A 15,983-nucleotide genomic window follows, 5' to 3' on the forward strand; every position below is an offset into this window, starting at 1 on the left:
GGGATAATACACATTAAAGCTTCACCATTCCTGGCATATCCCCAGCACTCAGTACAGGTTAGACATCATCTCAGATGAGATGGGGCTGACAGAGGCAGCCTCATGGAGGTGTGTTTTGGTGGGAAAGGAGGAGGGTGGTACAAATAATACAAAGGTCTCAACAGGAAGGAATGCCGGGAGCAAAGGTGTAGCCATAGGATCCCTAAGGACCCTGTGGGGGATGTCAACAGAATTGTATTTGGAGCACAGACAGCCTCCTAAGGAGTAATGAAACAACGAGATTGGTGAGATGTAGACTCTGACAGCAAATTGAAATTTGTGATTAATGCCAGTGTAAGTCAGAGAGATGACATTTCATAGCTCTGTCTCAGGAAGATAATTTTAATAAGCAGTGTTCAGAATAGATCAGAAAGACAAGTGAAAGAAAAAAATTAATACTGTGTGATGATCATTATAGTGTTTCAAAACATCAAATCACTGTGTTGTGCACCTGGAATTGACAGTGTCATAGGTCAATTTTTACTTTAATTTTCCTGACTAGCCAAACACATTAATAAAACAATTAATATTATGTTCCTACTTTGTGTTGATTTTGGCCCTTCATAAACTTGATCTCATTTTGCTTTCACTCAGCTCTATGATGAAGGTATTATTAGCCCTGTTGTAGATACAGCCTGACTTGAAGAGGCTGGGTATTATGTACTGCCCACAGCTGGAGAACAAAAAGTCAGCAAAGTTAAGCAGAACCTGAACTTGTCTGACTCCAAAGCAGAGGTGTGCTAGGACTGACACATTACAGCCTTGCAAGAGCTGATAGGCAAAATTTCAGGAATTTTGTGAGCGTCTGTCAGGCAGTTAGTGATATAAACTTAAGTGATGCAAAACTTAAGTGATGCAAACCTACACTTTAATTATATTTAAAACAAGAGAATAAATACTGAAAATTCATCACTTCCTAAGTATTAACACTACCTGTGATAGTGTCTATGCTGTTAAGGTTATTTACATCTTTTGGATCTGTAGAGTGGAAATACTAAATAATGTTATGCTACCCTGAATCTCTTCCCAACTACAATCAGTAAGATCATGCTGATAGCTTGGAATTGACTGTGATGGGAGTATTTACAACAGAACAAATGGGACACATTACAATTCAGGACTTGATTTATCATTTTGCCAATTGTCTAGACTTAAGAAGGTGGTGGGAAAATGTTAGAAATGTAGACTATACTTAAAAGTGTGTTGTGTCTATAGCGACTACATTTTTCAAAACACAAAAACATTGAGGAACGACTCTTTCAGTATTAGGAGACTGTTACCTGATTCAGCAAGGAAGTCCCTTATGTCATTGACAAATCAGTGAAGTTTCAACATATGTCTTTGCTGTTCATTTTTCTCTTATTCAGTAAACAAAAGCACCAACCAACATTCATGACAAAACTGTATTCTTCTGTCAACTGCAACCTAGGTTGGCTATGGATACAGAGTTAGGGAAAAACCACAAGAGCTTTCAGTGAGAATCATTGGCTAATTGGCTATATGGTTGTTGCTGTTCCATTGCTCAGTTGTGTACGACTTTTTGCGACCCCATGGACTGCAGCACACCAGGCTTCCCTGCCCTTCACCATCTTCCGGAGCTTGCTCAGACGCATGTCCATTGAGTCAGTGATGCCATCTAACCATCTCATCCTCTGTCACTCCCTTCTCCTCCTGCCCTCAATCTTTCCCAGCATCAGGGTCTTTTCTAATGAGTCAGCTCTTCCCATCAGGTGGCCAAAGTGTTGGAGCTTCAGCTTCAGCATCCAGTCCTTCCAATGAATATTTAGGGTTGATTTCCTTTAGGATTGACTGGTTTGGTCTCCTTGCTGGCCAAGTGACTCTCAAGAGTCTTCTCCAACACCACAGTTCAAAAGCATCAATTCTTCAGTTCTCAGCCTTCTTTATGGTCCAACTCTCATATACGTACATGACTACTGGAAAAACCATAGCTTTGACTATATGGACCTTTGTCAGCAAAGTGACGTCCCTGCTTTTTAATACTCTCTCTAAGTTTGTCATAGTTTTTCTTCCAAGGAGCAAGCGTCTTTTAATTTCATGGCTGCAGTCATAGTCCACAGTGATTTTGGAGCCCAAGAAAATAAAGTCTATCACTATTTTCATTTTCCCCCATTTATTCGCCATGAAGTGACGGGACTGATGCCATGATCTTAGTTTTTTGAATGTTGAGCTTTAAACCAGCTTTTTAACTCTCCTCTTTCACCCTCATCAAGAGGCCCTTTAGTTCTTCTTCACTACCCGCTATATGGTCATTTACAACAAAGGGTAGTATATTTAATAATATTTGTAAGCTGTGTGCTACCTATCCTTTCTATCAGTAAAATTTATAATAAACATATATATGCACATTTTTCTAGAAAGGCAGTTGCTGAACATTTATCAGCACTTCAGTGTTCTAAGTTATCATATCACCTTGCCTCCCAAGGGGAGAGGGAGACCAACCGTGCTTCTCTAGATCAAGTTAATGAATAGCAGCCTCCATCAAACATAGTATACTTATTTTAGGCAAACTGTGCTATTTTCTTTTAACCTTTTCCCTGATTTTATTCTAGGTCCTTGAAATACATCACTTCTTATTTTCAGCCCAAATTATGCAAGTATGTAAGACTTCCTCTAATTCTGTAAATAGTAATTTTCTGACTCTGCCTTTTCCTTCAACATACTGATTCATCAGTTCTAAGATGCACTTTTTTTTTTTTCACATTCTAACATCTCTGAAATCGAGAATCCTCTTATAGCCACTGTTGGCCCGGCAGCAGCTGTGTCACTGCTTCCCATGTGTGAGCTTGGCCATACCTCTTCCATTGGCATCACTGCAGATGAGCTTCACTGATGTCTAAAACGTCCTTTAAAAGGCTGCTCGCTGAAATAAAAGGTTACCGTAGTCACAGAACTGCAGAGAAACAGAGCAACAGGGACAAACTGGTAGAAATAAACCAAACATTTCACTATGGAGGAATGGCCAAAATGCTAATTCTCCTGTAAAGACCAGCCAAGAGCTTTATAAGATCAAAGAAAGGAAGAGGCCCACCACTAGATGAAGTTGTGTTCCATTTTGTACCTGACATACATATATGCAAAAGCAATGTCCATCAGAATATCATGCACCAAGCAAATATAGTAAATAAAGGGAGGAAAAACTGCCAAATCTCTAGGAATAAATAAAATTTGAGATTTGCTGAAATCTGATTACTAGTTTTATTTTCCTCTTCCATTCACTGATTTATATCATCAAACATTGCTTTGCATGTCTCTCAAATATCATATGTTTTGGTATTTAACTAGAGAAATATAAAAGCTACTTTGAAACCAAAAGAAGGCCATCTCCACATAGGATCTGTCCTAACTCTATATGCCTCTCTTTCAGTCTTCCTTCCTTTAGAATATAACAGCAACCAACTGCTTTTTTCAAATAACTTTTAGATCGATGCATAATACACATATAAAAAATGCAAACATTGTAAAGGTACAGTTCAAAGAATTACTACAAAGTAACCACCATGCAGGTTAAGAAAAGAACGTCAATAGTATCCCAGACAGGTCCCCCCCAGTTACTAACTCTCCTCTCTTCCCCAAAGATATCCTCTAACAATATAGATTCATTTTGCCCATTTTTAAACTTTATATAAATAGAATGAGATAGTTTATATTGTTTTACTTTTATTTCTTTCACTCAATAACATGTTTGTGAGATTTATCAAACTTCAGGAGTGAGAAGGGAGAGTCAATGCTTTTCAAAAATATTGATAACCCTACTCTTAAGAGACTTTGGGTTTCCCAGGTGGTGCTAGTGTAAAGAACACACCTGCCAATGCAGGAGACATGAGAGATGTGGGTTTGATCCCTGGGTCGAGAAGATCCCCTGGAGGAGGGCATGGCAACCCACTCCAGTATTCTTGCCTGGAAAATCCAATGACTGGCAGGCTACAGTCCATAGGGTCACACAGAGTCAGACACAACTTACCACACACCCACGCAAGAGACTTTGGGATCTTTTAATTGGTCTGTTCTCTTCCTCAATGTGAAAACATTGACCTTGCCTTACACTTTTTCCTTTCCCTATATTTTTTTGAACTGAATTCCCTTTCTTACCACTTCCCAGCATCAGCAGATACTAGATGCTTCCAGTGGGACCCCAGACAGCACTCCCATCTCCTCGGCCTCCCCATCAGGAGAAAAGGCTTATTCCTTGCTCTTGTCATAGTTGGCCAGCACCCAGGGCTGGTATGATGCCTTATAGGAGGGCATCTAGAAATCCAGGAGTTTCCTTCTACCTTGTTGCTCTGCCGTCTTCATGATGGCAGTCCTCATGTTCCAAGATAAGGCACCACAGAATCGACATTGTGAGCAGTAGGATAGGGAGGGGGGAGAGAATGGCCTGTTCCTCTCTTTAAGGGTGCAATCTGAAAATTGCACAGGTTAACTTTTCTCATAACAGCCCATAAGTCAGAACTTTGTCATATGGCCACATTGAACTGCAAGGAAGAATAAATAGCTATCTTACTTCTGGAAGACCATGAGCCCAGGCTTAGAAGAAGGAAAGAGCTAATGTTGGGGAGCAACTGGCACTCCCTGCCACCCCACCCTTGGAGTGAATGCCAACTGAAATGCCAACACTTTTACTAGGTCCCCCTGCTGAATCCCCCAGTATCCAGAAGCACTGAATCCCAGCAGCTCTGCCTCTTAGCAATGATGCTCCTCAAAACATGCTCAAAACCTTTTGTACCTCTTGGATTCTCTCATTACTTCTGTGCACATGTCTTATTCCCCTGCTGCTGCTGCTGCTAAGTCGCTTCAGTTGTGTCCAACTCTTTGCGACCCCATAGAAGGCAGCCCACCAGGCTCTGCTGTCCCTGGGATTCTCCAGGCAAGAACACTGGAGTGAGTTGCCATTTCCTTCTCTAATGCATGAAAGTGAAAAGTGAAAGTGAAGTCGCTCAGTCATGTCCAACTCTTAGCGACCCCATGGACTGCAGCCCACCAGGCTCCTCCATCCATGCCAAATGTAAATCTCCTTGAGGGCAGGATCCAAGTTGGATTCAGTTTGCATTTTCCATGCTAGGAAGCAATTCTTGCATTGAAATTGGTTCAAGTATTTATCCTGCCTTCCTGTGGGAACCATAAATAGGGATAACCAAATAGGTAAGGAGAAATTTCCTTTTATAGAAATATTCCAGCTAATATATAAAGAAGAAATGATAGGATTAAAATATCACCACTTCATAATCCCTAAAGAAACAATAATGGATTGAACATGACTGCTGACACCTCAAAAGGAGAGACAAACCTACACATCTTTAAACCTCTGCAATTTGGGGGCTTCCCAGGGAAAGCTGGTGAAGAATCCACCTACCAATGCAGGACACATGAGAGATGGGGGTTCAGTCCCTGGGTCAGGAAGATCCCCAGGTGGAGGAAACGGCAACCCACTCCAGTTTTCTTGCCTGGAAAATTCCATGAACAGAGGAGACTGGTAAGCTACAGTCCATGGGGTCACAAAGAATTGGACATGACCAAACACGTGCACACACACACACATACTTATTAGTTTATTAGCATCATCCAGGACTCAGATGTTCAGTATTCCTCCTGAAATTACATAAAAACGCAAATGGAAAGAATCCAAGTCAAAATTATGTAACAAAACAGCGCTCCATCACAAAAGCATGTTAAATTGTAAGAATGTTATTTTAAAACACTGGCACTTTAAGAAAACGATAGTCTTGAAAACCACAGAACTGCCAAATTGTTCTCTAAACTGCTAAGCAGATAAACATATGACCCTAATGAATGAGCTCGAATTTTTAAAAAAATCAAATTCAAATAAATCAGATAATTCACACTGAGATACAGAGTTTATGTATCTTCTCCCCTCATGTCTATTGATTATAAAGGGGCAAACCATTACATAGGAAGATATACCTGATTTAAAGTGTGGTACATGATGTTAAAAGTTGACCCGATTAATTAATTAAGTATCTCTAATGGAACATCTCAAGTTTCCTAAATAGTCCGTATTTAGATAAAAAGGAAAAGATATTTACAGCCAGCACCTTTTCCCCAGAGCCTCTGTCAATGTCAACAAAAAAACTTGATACGTCAGTCTTGTATTTTAAGCTCACGCTTCTGGGGCTACATTCTCAGGTTTTTAACAAGGGAACTGCAAATATAACTGCCCAGCCCATGGACTGTTTTACTAGTCCCTCAGGGACAGGCTTTCAAAATGCTTAATTCCAATAATCCCATGCTGTGAGTAGATGGGTTAGTCTTCACTTTGTAAATGTAACTGGGCTCTGTGAACTCAATATCAACTGATCAAGATTTGAGCCTCAGTTATGAAGGAAACAGTGGAAACAGTGTCAGACTTTACTTTGGGGGGCTCCAAAATCACTGCAGACGGTGATTGCAGCCATGAAATTAAAAGACGGTTACTCCTTGGAAGGAAAGTTATGACCAACCTAGATAGCATATTCAAAAGCAGAGACATCACTTTGCCAACAAAGGTCCGTCTAGTCAAGGCTATAGTTTTTCCAGTAGTCATGTATGGATGTGAGAGTTGGACTGTGAAGAAAGCTGAGTGCCAAAGAATTGATGCTTTTGAACTGTGGTGTTGGAGAAGACTCTTGAGAGTCCCTTGGACTGCAAGGAGATCCAACCAGTCCATTCTAAAGGAGATCAGTCCTGGGTGTTCTTTGGAAGGAATGATGCTAAAGCTGAAACTCCAATACTTTGGCCACCTCATGCGAAGAGCTGACTCATTGGAAAAGACTGATGCTGGGAGGGATTGGGGGCAGGAGGAGAAGGGGACGACAGAGGATAAGATGGCTGGATGGCATCACCAACTCGATGGACATGAGTTTGAGTGAACTCTGGGAGTTGGTGATGGACAGGGAGGCCTGGCGTGCTGCAATTCATGGGGTTGCAAAGAGTTGGACACGACTGAGCGACTGAACTAACTAACTATGAAGGAAAACTGTCTCAATTCAACTTTTATTATCCTCTTCATGAGTATGCAAGGTATGTAGACAAAAGCTTTTTATCACCTAACTATATGAAAGATAAAACACTGCAATAATTCATGCAATCCAAAATGGGCAAAAGGAAAAGACTAGCTTCTGCTCAAGGAGAAAATTGTCAGACCTATGGAAAGGACAATACTAATAAAAAGTTGTATTTGTTTAGAAGCATTCAGAATGTCAACAAAACAGCTGCAACTTTTTTCTTTTTTTGCAATTACAGGGTGGTATTCAGTTAACAAAATAAGAATTATTTCATATAAGCTTCATCAGAGACAACTGAAGATGAAAAACACTTCCATTCCCATATGTAACTAACTTGAGCTATGCACCAACAAGAACAGGCTTTAAATTTCCAGGCAAATCTGCAACCCCCATAATAGTACCAGGCAGGGTCAGTAGCTGTTGAAAATATCACCGGGACAGGGCCATCTAAAGACACATTCGGTAGTATGTTACCTATATAAGAAAAGACACTGTGCAGTTTAAAAACAAATCTTACAAAGCCTTACATTCCAGTTTTCTTCTTTGAAAGGAGTGAGCTGTCTACATGGGGGTTAAATTCTTTATAGACAAGAGAAAAAAAAAAAACTGGGTTAGGAGCAACTTACTCATCATCTTCCTCTTCATTTTCTTTTTTAAAAAGCTGTTGACTTACTTATTTCTGGCTGCACTGGGTCTTCATTGATGCCGGCTTTTCTCTATTTGTGGTGAGTGGGGGCTGCTGTCTAGTCGCAGTACACAGGCTTCTCATTATGGTAGCTTTTCTTGCTGCAGGGCTCCAGGCTCAGGGGACTCAGTAGTTGTGGCTCGCGGCTCTCCTCATATTCCTTCTTATTCTCGCTTTTTTCAGCCTTTGGTTGCTGCATCGCGATAGTCAGTCATGTCTGACTCTTTGCAACCCCGACTCTGAGCCACCGGGGAAGCCTACTATTGAGAAATATTTCTAAGTATAAAGACAGGTCAACTTAAAAAGTGTCAGCAGATAAATGTTTGACTTTATCTTATAATCTGTAAAAATATGGAAGCTTCACGAACTTGCATGCCATCCTTGTGCAGGGCCAGGCTACTCTTCTGTATCGTTCCAACGTTAGTATGTGTGCTCACTGTTGCTGCATCGGGTTTCCCTTTAGCCTGGCATGCAGCAATACTCTTCTTGGACTTTCCCTCCAGCTGAGCAGCCTTCTTCTCACAAGGCTGCTTGGCATCTGCTGCAGTGTTAGTCCACATGTCTCTCAGTCTCTTGGCAGCTTCACCAGTGAAGAGGCCAGGGTGTTCTCCTTTGATTTTTGGACAATACTCAGAACAAAACCAGGAAAAGGCCGAAGGAGGCCTCTTGGGCACATTGGGATCTTTGAACTTCTTTTTTGTTTCCTCTTTAGGAGGGATATAAATTTTAATTTCTTCTGCATGACGGGCCTTCCCTGCCTTTGCCATGTCTACGAACGTCCCTTTTGCTTGAGCAAACGTGGTCCTCCACCTCTCTGCACACTTCTTAGAAAACTCTGAGACGTGGGTGCTTCTTCTTGTGCTCCTCCCAGCAAGTTCGCACAGAAAATGCGTATGATATTTTTCTCTTGGCTTCTTAGGATCTCCTTGGCCCACGTTTGGTTATTTTTCCTCAGCCATGCACAGGGTCACCCAGTGCTGCCCGGCTCTCGCTTGCCCTGGTGCCATCTCTGAGAAACTCCACATGCTGCGATGGCTGTGAGAGTGGGAGCCAGATACAGCCTCCTCACTCTCTCCAATCTGTCAACAACCGTACATTTTGCGTCTGTCTGACAGGGTCTTTCAAAAATAGATAATCTGGGGACTTCCCTGGCAGTCCAGTTAAGATTTCAAACTTCCATTGCAGGAGGCATGGGTTCTGTCCCTAGCCAGGGAACTAAGATCCCACATGCCTTGAGGTACAGATGGAAAAATAAAATCTGAATTTAAAAGAAATATAGAGGAGGGTGGAATATTTTAAATAATACCATAGGTGGGAATCTGTAAAGGACAAATGACCTGGTTTCTTCAATATGTAAGTTGAAAGGAAAAAAGAGAAAGACAAAAGGGAAAAACCTATAGATTACAAGAAGCTCAAAATGTGTGTCAGTCACTTGCAATATGTGGACCTTATTTCAGTTCAGTTCAGTTGCTCAGTCGTGTCCAACTCTCTGCAACCCCAAATTGTAGCACTCCAGGCCTCCCTGTCCATCACCAACTCCCAGAGTTCACCCAAACTCATGTCCATCAAGTCAGTGATGCCATCCAGCCATCTCATCCTCTGTCATCCCCTTCTCTTCCTGCCCCAATCCCTCCCAGCATCAGAGTCTTTTCCAATGAGTCAGCTCTTCGCATGAGGTGGCCAAAGTACTGGAGTTTCAGCTTTAGCATCATTCCTTCCAAAGAACACCCAGGACTGATCTTTAGAATGGACTGGTTGGATCTGCTTGCAGTCCAAGGGACCCTCAAGAGTCTTCTCCAACACCACAGTTCAAAAGCATCAATTCTTTGGCACTCAGCTTTCTTCACAGTCCAACTCTCACATCCATACGTGACCACTGGAAAAACCATAGCCTTGACTAGATGGACCTTCGTTGGCAAAGTAATGTCTCTGCTTTTGAATATGCTATCTAGGTTGGTCATAACTTTCCTTCCAAGGAGTAACCGTCTTTTAATTTCATGGCTGCAATCACCATCTGTGGTGATTTTGGAGCCCCCCAAAATAAAGTCTGACACTATTTCCACTGTTTCCCCATCTATTTCCCATGAAGTGATGGGACCAGATGCCATGATAGTTTTCTGAATGTTGAGCTCTAAGCCAACTTTTTCACTCTCCTCTTTCACTTTTATCAAGAGGTTTTTTAGTTCCTCTTCACTTTCTGCCATAAGGGTGGTGTCATCTGCATATCTGAGGTTATTGATATTTCTCCCAGCAATCTTGATTCCAGCTTGTGCTTCCTCCAGCCCAGCGTTTCTCATGATGTACTCCAAACAAACTATGAAAATAACCAAACATGCAAACCTGAACTGAGTGGATATTTGATATGAAGCAATTACTGTTAATTTTTAAGGTCCAATAATGATATTATGGTTATGTCCTTGGTTAGGAGTTCTTATCTTTTGGAGATTCAAGTTGAAATATTTACAGATTAAATAACAGAAAGCCATGGGGGAGGGGTGTATAGGTGAAAAAAATACAAATGAGTTGATAGTTATTGTTGGGTGATGGGTACATGGAGTGTTATTATATATTTTCTCTACTTTTATTTTTGCTTGAAATTCTCCATAATATGTTTTTAATACAAAAAAATGGCCTCCTTCATGGTGCCTAGATCAGTATTTACACACAGCAGGTACTCTGCGAAAAATATGTACTGAATTGTCAGACAGCATCAGCTTTAGGGTCATCTGGGCTCCAACACCCATTTTCAGTGCTGATATTCACCCAATATCTTACATACAATGACTACTCGCTGCCTTCTTAGAATTCCCATCAGGCCCTCATGTAGGACATGAATAGACAACCGATCAGAGCTGAATGCACCTGGGGTAGCAACCAAGTCACAGATAGGTGAGCCAATCAGATTCTCTCTCAGTGACTTGAAATAAGATGCTAAGACTTGGTCAGACAAGAAGGGGCCCTACCAACGAAAGATTTTATAGGGTGGAAGGCAAAAGTCTGCACCACATACTTTTACATGAAAAGAAGTTCAACTTCACTCACTGTAAGAGACATACAAATTGAAACTACAGTGAAAAATCATTCCAGTCCCATCAAACTAGCAAACATTCAAAAGTGTAGCAACATATATGGTTGGCAAGGTGGTGATGATACAGGGACTCTCATATATTGCAGGTAATAATACAAATGAGTACAGCCCTGTGGAGAGGAAGTTGGTAATACCTATCATGTACCTTGTGAGCCAGAAATCCCATGTCTAAGAATTTAAGCTCAAAAGACACCTTGAACAATACAAAACTACATAGGCACAGGGTTATTTATTACAGCATTATGGGTAAGTCACAACTGCAAAATACTGGAATATTCCTTTTTGTCTGTGCGTACTTCTTGTGTCTGGCTTCTTTGATTCAAGGTTTTCTGAGATTAGTCTCTGTTGCCATGTGTATCGTAGCTCATCTCTGTTTATTACGGAACAGCAGTCCACTGTACGGGTATGCCACAATGTCTTGATCCAGTCATCCGGTGATGGACATCTTCACGTTTCCAGGTTTTTTACTATTATGAATAAAGTGACTATGAAAATTCATATACAAGTCTTTGTGTGGATGTAGAGTCTCATTTCTCTTAGGCTAATACATGTGAGTAAAGTTTCTAGGTCACATGGTAAACATAAAACTTTACAAGACAGATTTATTTTAAATGCTGCCAATTTCCCCCAAAGTGGTTCCAATAGCAATATATGAGCATTTTAGTCATCCACATCTTTGTCAATGATGTTATTGTCCTTCTCTTAATTTTAGCCATTCTAGTGAGTGTAATGGTATATCATTGTGGTTTTAATATGAATTTCCTGATGATTAATGTTATGGAGCATCTTTTTTATGTGATTATTGGCCACTAGTATATCTTATTGGTGAACCAAGACTTCATGGAGAAATTGTTCATTCCAGAGCTAAAACATCACAGCCGCAGCAGATTCCTTGACATATATACACACCTTGTGACTTGCAACCAAGGCTTCTGGATTTGAACCACTCTGAACTGACCTCCCGGAGGGCAGAAATTGTATTCTTTTTTGTTGCCTCCCTGAGAATCCCAGGGACGGCGGAGCCTGGTGGGCTGCCGTCTATGGGGTCGCACAGAGTCGGACACGACTAAAGCGACTTAGCAGCAGCAGCAGCAGCAGCATGCCCAGGGTGCAGCATTTAATGGATGCTCACGATGGTTTGTTGGAATGAATTTATTTCTGTAGTTCTGTTAATGTGTTACTACCTGGAAATCCAGTTTCCATCCCTGGGTCGGAAAGATCCCCTGGAGAAGGGAATGGCTACCCATTCCAATATTCTTGCCTGGAGAATCACATGGACAGAGGAGCCTGTTGGGCTACCATCCACCGCGTCACAAAAAGTCGGACATGACCAAAATGACTTAGCACACAGGCATGCACCTAGAAATCCAAAGACCCAAGAAAAGATATTGAAAACAGAAAGAACTTCTTGCCAGTGGATGTTAGTGTTTTGTTCCTCTCTTGCCTCCATAGACAGTCCACCACCTGCCCTCTTCCATCGGCCTTTGTGTTTCCCTTTGGCTTGTAACGTCCTCCCAGGATCAGGCAGTAAGATCCCAGCCACTGAAGAACACACAATTCCCGGTGTCAGTTTCAGACATCCTGTTTTTCTACGACAATTGTCACTTAAATAGGGGTCTAATTTCCTGGCTTGAGCAGCTTATTCCCCTGCTGGGCATGCATTCTTAGCAGTGATATAGCTGATTGGCACAACAAGATAGCTGGACTTTCTCCTCCCAGGGCAGGGGGAGAAGGTTGGTAGGTAAATATTTCACTATTGCAAAAGGGACAACCCTTTGGGTAAGTGGAAAGCAAAAGTACTCAATGATTTCTTGTGTAGACATATCAGTTATCTATTGCTGCATAATAAACCTCTCAAAATTTAGTAGCTTAAAACATCAGAAATCCCCATAGACAGAGGAGACTGGAGGGCTAAAGTCCATGGGTTTGCAAAAGGTTGGACGTGACGGAGCAACACTTTCAAAACATCAACAATTAATTATTCATCCATACTGTGAGTGTAAAGGGCAGTTCTTATGTTGGTCTCACCTGACCCCACTCATGCAGCTGCGTTCTGGACTCGATGGAACAGAATGACCTCACTTGTGTGTCTGGGGCCTTGTGTGCAATGGCTGGAATGTATGAAAAAGAAATGGGCCTCTCTCTCCACTGGCTCTCATATCCTGGACTTCTCAGCATAGCGATTTCAGGCCAAAATCCCAAGAGGACCAAAGTAGGAGCTTCTAGGTCTCTTGAGACTTGCTTAGAAGTCATAAATAACCGCTGTTATGTTCTGTTGGCCAAAGCCAATCAAAAGGCCAGCCCAGATTCAAGGGGTAGAGAATTAGACTCCATCTCTTGGTAGGAAGAGCAGCAAAGAACTTGTGGCCATTTTAATCCACCACATGATCTGATAACAGTAGCGCACCCCAAGTGCTATGAGACCAAATATATAAAAAAGTGTCAGGACAGAGCTGAAGTGTGGATAGGGAACACAAGTGAACTAAAACTTGTTTTTGTTTTGTTTTTCTGGCTGTGGGGTACCTCGGTTATTTTGTTTTATTTCTAGAAAGAAAATGTCAAGAGAAGAATTGTGAGGGTGGTGGAGAGAGTTCAAATCACCAAGACACAATAGAAGGAGCTAGAGCTGTTTGTCCTGGTGATGAAAAGGCTCAGAGGAGATGGGGAACTGATTCCAAATGTTCAGAAGACTAGTACGTATTAGGAGGCTTGTTTGTGTGCTACCAGAAAGCAGAAGTAGAACCAGGAGGTAGACATTTCAGGGAAGCAGATTTTCCTTAATTTAAGAGAGAACTAACAATCAGAGATGTACATAAATGAGGTGAACTACCACAAGAGATGGGCCTCGCTGCTGGCTCAGAAGGCAAACAATTTGCCTGCAACACAGAAGACCCAGGTACAATCCCTGGGTCGGGAAGATCCCCTGGAGAAGGGAACGGCTACCCACCCCAGTATTCTTAGCTAGAGAATTCCAAGGACATAGGAGCCTGGTGGGCTAGTTCATGGGGTCACAAAGAGATGGACACGACTGAGTGACTAACACTGACTTTTTCACCACAAGAAACAGTGAACCACCCTCCACTGTGGTTTGGAAGCAGATGTTGGTGATCACTCTTCTAGAATGTAGGAGTTATTCATGCATCTGGCGGGGCCTCTGGGATTCCTCCCAACTTTGAGATTTGGTGATGCCACTCCCTTCTATTGTTACCGTGGGGCCTCTGTGATAGGCGCGTTACCCAACTGCTAGTTCCCTGGGCAGTTTCCAGAACCTCTATGCTGCCAGTGGCTCCCTGAGCTCTGCAAACCCCCAAGTGGCAGCGGGGTGGCACAGGCCTGCACGCATCCTTCCTGAAGTTCTCTGACAGTTTTGCTCCTTCTGTTAGTTATTGTTCCAAGATTTCCTTCTGACGTTTTCCAGGAGGTGAAAAGGATCGGTCTTACCCTGTCTGGGGTGGATGTGTTTCTTGCAGCCCAGAGACAACCACCAACATTGACTCCTTTCTTTTTAATTATTTATTTGGCTGGGCTGGATCTTAGTTGTGGCATGCAGGATCTTTTTGTTGCAGCCTTTGGGTTTCCCTAGCTGTGGCGCGAAGGCCTCTCTCTAGTTGTCCGTGGGCTAAGTAGTTGTGGTGCGTGGATTTAGTTGCCCCACAGCATGTGGGATCTTAGTTCCCCAGCCAGGGATGGAAACTAAGTCCCTTGCATTGGAAGGCAGATTCTTTTTCTAACTTATTTATCTTTGGCTGTGCTGGGTCTTCATTGCTGCATGCGGGCTTTTCTTCAGTTGCAGTGAGTCGGAGCTACACTGTAGTTGTGGTGCACAGGCTTCTCGTTGCAGCGGCTTCTTTGTTGCCGAGCACAGGCTGTAGGGCGCTCAGGCTTCGGTAGCTGCGGCACGCGGGCTCAGTAGCTGTGGTTCCTGGGCCCGAGAGCACAGGTTCGATAGTTATGGCGCATGGGCTCAGCTGCTTCACAGCATGTAGAATCTTCCCAGACCAGGGATCGAACCCGTGTTTCCTGCATTGGCAGGCGGATTGTTTACCACTGAGCCACCAAGGAAACCCTAAGCTAAGTGAGACCTCTTTCTTCCTGTGTTTGAAGATTTTTCCACCTCAGGGTGCCATCTTCTCTCACTACTCTGCATCCACAGAAGGCAAGGCTATCTCTCCTTCCTGCTTAGTTTAGGGGGAGGTGGGCTGCGGCAAGGCAGCTCCTGCATCTCCTCTGGAGCATGTTTGCCAGAGACCTGCTTTTCACAAGCTGCTCGACCCTGTGCTGTTTCAGTATGCATTCTGCTTACTGGCGGTTGTCTGTAAGTCTTGCTGGTTTGGAGTTATGAAGGCTCCTGGGGGTAGAGAAGAGGCTTGGGGACTCCCTCTGTTCAGCTGCCAGAAAGCCATTTCCCAACACGGGGTCTGGGCTCTTGCTGCTGCAGCTAATGGGAAAGGATGGCTGTGGATCTCACCATCTGTCAGCCAGCGGGAGGGAGGGGCAGGGACCCAGCTCATTCATGCTCCCTCTTTGTAAGAGCAAGAGCTGAGGAGTGGTCTGCATCACCTTCGCGGTTCACTCCCAAACCATTAGCCAGAGCTCAGGCAAGAGACACACCTGGCTTTAAGAAGGCTAGCACCTCTCTAATTTTGGAAGAAGAGGAGACTAGGTACTGGGGGACAGCAGGATTCTCCACCCACTCTCACCCTCCAGCTGGTGTCTAATACAGTAGTATAAATATGCACATTTTTGCAAGGAAAAAAACCATAACAAAGTGATACACTTAGAGCAGCAGAACTTTAAAACTATAAAGATCAGCAACTTGTGGTGCCAGAGAGCAAGGAAGTGCTCAAAAATAAAAAAGATGTCAGATTGAGGAACTAGCTTGAAAGAACACCCAGTGGCTAAAGCTGGGACAATCTGGGTGATGAAATTGGTAGTGTAGTATGGATTATAACCCAAAGCATAGAATATGCATGACATCTTTGCATAAATTAATGATTCAGCATATAGATTCTTGTTGTTTAGTCGCTAAGTCATGTCTGACTCTTTTGCAACTCCAAGGACTATAGCCCACCAGGCTTCTCTGTCCATGGGATTCCCCAGGCAAGAATATTGGAGTGGATTACCATTTCCTTCTCCAGGGGACCTTCCCGAC

The 15,983-nt window shown here is 42.8% G+C and overlaps 2 pseudogenes; both read right to left on the reverse strand.

The window, feature by feature from the left end:
• Nucleotides 1-8,072: 8,072 nt before the first annotated feature.
• LOC138436314 (high mobility group protein B1 pseudogene) lies at nt 8,073-8,684 on the reverse strand (annotated as a pseudogene).
• Nucleotides 8,088-8,180, reverse strand: LOC138438435 (U6 spliceosomal RNA; annotated as a pseudogene).
• Nucleotides 8,685-15,983: the final 7,299 nt, after the last annotated feature.

The sequence above is a fragment of the Ovis canadensis genome, chromosome 3 (genome assembly GCF_042477335.2).
Source record: "Ovis canadensis isolate MfBH-ARS-UI-01 breed Bighorn chromosome 3, ARS-UI_OviCan_v2, whole genome shotgun sequence".
Taxonomy (NCBI): domain Eukaryota; kingdom Metazoa; phylum Chordata; class Mammalia; order Artiodactyla; family Bovidae; genus Ovis; species Ovis canadensis.